This window comes from Oryzias latipes, chromosome 3, assembly GCF_002234675.1.
Source record: "Oryzias latipes chromosome 3, ASM223467v1".
NCBI classification, from domain to species: Eukaryota; Metazoa; Chordata; class Actinopteri; order Beloniformes; family Adrianichthyidae; genus Oryzias; species Oryzias latipes.
In genome coordinates, this window is record NC_019861.2 from 3,374,650 (window position 1) to 3,379,213 (window position 4,564).

The 4,564-nt window shown below is 41.2% G+C and overlaps 1 long non-coding RNA gene across 1 annotated transcript; it reads left to right on the plus strand.

Annotated features, from left to right (window-relative positions):
- Positions 1 to 1,274: 1,274 nt before the first annotated feature.
- On the plus strand, positions 1,275 to 4,099 carry LOC110016954. Its single transcript, XR_002872476.1, has 4 exons — positions 1,275 to 1,995; positions 2,246 to 2,409; positions 3,775 to 3,814; positions 3,894 to 4,099. It is a non-coding gene; the product is annotated as an uncharacterized LOC110016954 (long non-coding RNA).
- The last annotated feature ends 465 nt before the right edge of the window (positions 4,100 to 4,564 follow it).

Here is a 4,564-nt window from a genome sequence, read left to right on the forward strand (position 1 = left end):
CATCTTATGGTACTTGAGGAGAAACTGAATTTGGTTAGTTTAGTCAGTAGCTTTTTATGATTTATAGTGTCAAATGCTATTTTTAGATCAAGAAACACAGCCCCAACTACACCCCCCTTATCCAACAGCTGTTTTATGTTTTCTGTGAAAAAGCAGTTGGCTGTCTCTGTTGAGTGCAGAGCTCTAAAACCAAACTGCATTGGATGAAGAGAAAAAGATGTATTGTTGAGGTGTTCAATGATTTGTTGGGCAATAAGTTTTTCTGTGATCTTGGACACTGTGGGTATGATACTGATGGGCCTGTAATTTGAAAGCAACATGGAGTCGCCATTTTTGTAGATTGGAATCACCACTGATGACTTCCATGCGCTTGGAAATATGGATTCAGAGATGGATTGATTGAGAATAGTGGTTAAGGGAGATGTTAAGGATGAGCAGAGTTCTTTGAGCACAAAAGTATCCATACCGAATATATCTTTTGTTCTGCTTGACTTAAGACAGTGTTTTTGTGAGAAATTCCCCTCATTAATTGATCTAAAAACGTTTCCCATCTCCAGGAAATCAGCTCTTTGTTCATCCAAACAGGTCCTGATAAAACACTGAGTAGTTAGGAATATGAAAGATCATAAAATACTTTTTTCTTTGTGTTTATTTGATTCTATTAAAGACATTTTTATAAGAATGACGGTAACGCGAAATAGCTGCAGCTATAACTGTTATCTGAAAAGTCCTGCAGCTTTTACTGTCTCCACGACTCCACCAATCATTCTTGAAGGCTTAATCACATGTCATCAGTCTGACCAATCAGAAGTGTTTAAAGTATTCACTTCCTTGTTCCAATTTAGCTCATAACTCACTCAGTTCCAACAAAAACACCAGCTAAAGCTCGTCTTTAGCGGTGTAGCTTTCCACAGAATCCGGTATCAGACCGTGGAACAAGTGAACAAAACCATGAAGCTCAGAGACGCGAGTCTTTCTGCAGTTTTCTGGCAGTTTTCACACTACATCTCCCATGATGCATTGGCTTAAAGGGACAGCGCCTCAGTGTACAATGAGTCGTCCTTGTTACACGTCTTGAAACCACAACGAACATACAGTTTGTATGTAACTTAACTTTTATTATATCTTTTAGAAAAAACATCTGCAACTGCAACTTCCTGCTTTTTCTGCCACAATTATCACAAAAATGCACGTCAGATTGCCGGGGGGGGGGGCGGGGCTGTAGATCAAAACAGACTATGAGTTTCTGCTTTTTTTTTTTTTTGGGATGCTGGTGTGCCGCGGGATTTTTGTCAAGGTTAAAATGTGCCGTGGCTCAAAAAAGGTTGAAAAACACTGACTTAAGAGACATGATTGTTTGAGCAACTTCAGTTTCAGTGACAGTCATTAAGTTAAGTATAGGCTCGGTCTTATTTATGGAACAAACATGCAAATCATTAGCTTTAAAATGAGCAGCAATTATGATTTTGAGATCATAAATAAACAATGATCATTTTTTCATGTTGATGATTCTGATTCTTTGAATTGTTTTCATGTTTTCTACCAATATCAAATATAGAGATGGGTATTGTTATGGTTATAACGGGGGCGGTTAATTGAGACACCGCGACTCCTGCTGCTTCATCAAAAATCCCACACTGTCACAGCTCTAGCTTATATCTTGTGTGACACAAACATGCAACACAAAATGTGACTTCTCCAGTACCGATAGCAGAACCGTTGAGGTCAGATCTTAACGATACTGTGGTCTTGAAGAATGTTGCCCCGGGGCTCGTTCAGTACCGCGGCTCGATACCCATTCCTAATCAAATAGTCTTTTGAATGGTAAACTTGTATTTTTTTCCCTCACAGATCTGGCTGAAGTGTCACCTACTACCCACCTTGTTGCAAAAAAACCGCAACAAGACATAAAAAAGCTGACAGAAAAAGTTCAGAGGCAGGAGGAGCTCATCAAAGAGCTGTCAGCTGAGAAAGATTTTCTGAAAGAACAGCTAGGTATGTGCAAGCAACACCTCATTCTACAAGCAGTGTTGTTGTCTTTCCTTGATAAAAGTAATAGATAAAAATTTGCACTGTGCTTTTGGGTTGCAACAATTATATTTAGTTCTGCAGCAAAATATCCTCCACAAGCCTCCACAAATGACATAATGCTGCATGGGAAAAAAGAAAAAACTTCCAAAGTTCAGTCACGTTCATCTGCAAGTTCATCAAGCATTTCTTCTGACTGGAGTGTCTCTTCATGCAGCAATTCTTCCTCTGACTCTTCGTCTGAGTTTTCATCTTCAGATGAAGAGGAGAAGAAGAAGAAAAAGAAGGGAAAAAATAAGAAAGGAACACCAAAAAAGAAGAAAAAAAGAGGCAAGAGTGGAAAGAAGAGCCAAAACAAAGCCCGCAAACGTGTCAGAAGAGGTAACTTGAAATTTTGAGCTTTTCCTAAATTAAGAGTTTAATTTTCTTGAGAAATAATTTTTCTGGTGTGTTCCCTAAGAGACGGATAGACCATAATATTAGGAACATATATGTTTGACAATGGGAGTCAGTGGGAGTTTGTCAGCATATTGATTAACAGGTTCAGGGAATGCTCGTTGCTGCACTCTCCAATGGGCCCACTGCCTGCAGGAGAGATCAAATGTGGTTTGGTTGGCAGTCAAAGGTGGCTGCTTCGGCGGCCCAAACCCCACTTCTGGAACTTGGCTTTTGGAACATGCAACGTCACCTCTGTGGGAGGGAAGGAGTCTGAACTGGTGCAGGAGGTTGAAAGATACTGGCTAGACAGAGCTGGGCTCAACATCACACACAGCCCGGGCTGGTGTGGGCTGTGAACCCCCAGCTCAGCCGCCAGGTGTTGGAGTTCAACCTGGTGGATGAGAGGGTCATGTCCCTTCGCCTTTGGGTGGGGGAAAGGTCTCTGCTTTCAGTAATGACCCAGAGCTCATAACCATGTCAGTGACGTGTGGTGAGGTTGATGGCAGGTGAGGCCAACAGCAGGTGACAGCATAAAAGATACACACAAGAACATATTTGTGCTACAGACAATATTTCTGTCATAGACATGGATAGAACACTATTGTGCATAAATTATTCATATATACTGTAAACAACTTGAAAGCATACAGATGTGTTCAGCAAACATTTGACCCTCAGAAACTATTTCTCGGATTTTTCCAACTTCAAATTCTGAAGCTTTAATCAGTTTTATCAAATGTTGTCTGTGAAAATGATCATGAAAATATTCTTTTAGGCCTAACGTTTTAGTTTTCAAATACTTAAGATTTTTCTCCACTTACTCCCATAGTATTTTTAAAAAACAAAAATTAAAAACCATGTTTGGCCTCACATATTGAGTCCGATCCTTCTCCACATAAAGCTCTATGATCTGTTGGAAAAGTCTTCCTTATTTCCCTTAGTTTAATGAATTTCTCCCTCTCAATGGAGACAGACGTCCTCGGTCTGTTCTGTTTCTCCTGCAAAGCAGCTGTCAGCTCATGCCTGCCCCCTGCTGGCGAGGCTCGCCTCATCGGCAGCCTGTTCTCCGCCCGTGGCGTCCTGACGACACGACTCTGTTAAAACTGAGTCCTGCAGTCAGACATGAGGCGGAGAACTCCAGAGCCTCACCCGCTCTGTGTGATCACACAACACACAAATTCTGAGATTTTAACTTCAGAAACTGTGGAAAACGTGTGGAGTCAACTGAAAATGTATCTTTAACATGGATCAGTGGAAAATAATATTAATAATATTAATGTACGTTTTTCTATTTTATCACAATGACAGGTGATGCCGAGCCTGACTTGACTGCACCTCACTGGACCATGTGAGTATTGACACGAAGATCGGCTATTCTTTAGGTGCCGATTCAGTAACATCTGTTCTTTTCCGTTTCACTTGAACAGTGACTCTCAGTGAGGGGTCGATGTTACGAGGGGCCCCTGGCTCTTTGAGTGAGTGACTCCTTTTTCACTGTGTGTTGGTTCTCTTCTGAATCTTTGCGCTTTGCTTTTTGGGTCTTCGAAATAATAAAGGGATGATGTTTTTTAAGGCCTCTTTGTAAAAATGTTTCACTTATTGATGCCCTTAACCCTTGTGCTATCTTAGATGACCCCACCCTCACATTGACATGTTGTCCCTACCATGACAAAGGTGGATAAAGGTGGAAAGATTTCATGTAATCCATGGACACCAGTGAAGATCACAAATCATTGAAGAAAAAAGGTTCAGAGCACTGTCTAGTGGGTCTAGATGACCCAACTCCCAACGTTAAAGTGCCTAGGATAGCACAAGGGTTCAATGCTTTCTATTAATCCAAGAAAAATTTCTAAACTGTAAGTAAAAAAAAACAGAGTAATAGATGTGCAGGGCAGACATGGGGTGCAAAAAACAATGATCTGACACAGAAGATAAAGATCTGTGAGATAAATTGATTGTCCACAGGAAGTCTCGCTGGCAGACAGTTTCCTGTGCCAGATGAGAGCGGGCGTCAGGTTGGTCATATTTGTGGTTTTCAGTGTGTAGCCGGTGGCTCGTCTGAGTGACAGCACCAGGAGCCAGCATGACATGCTGCTAA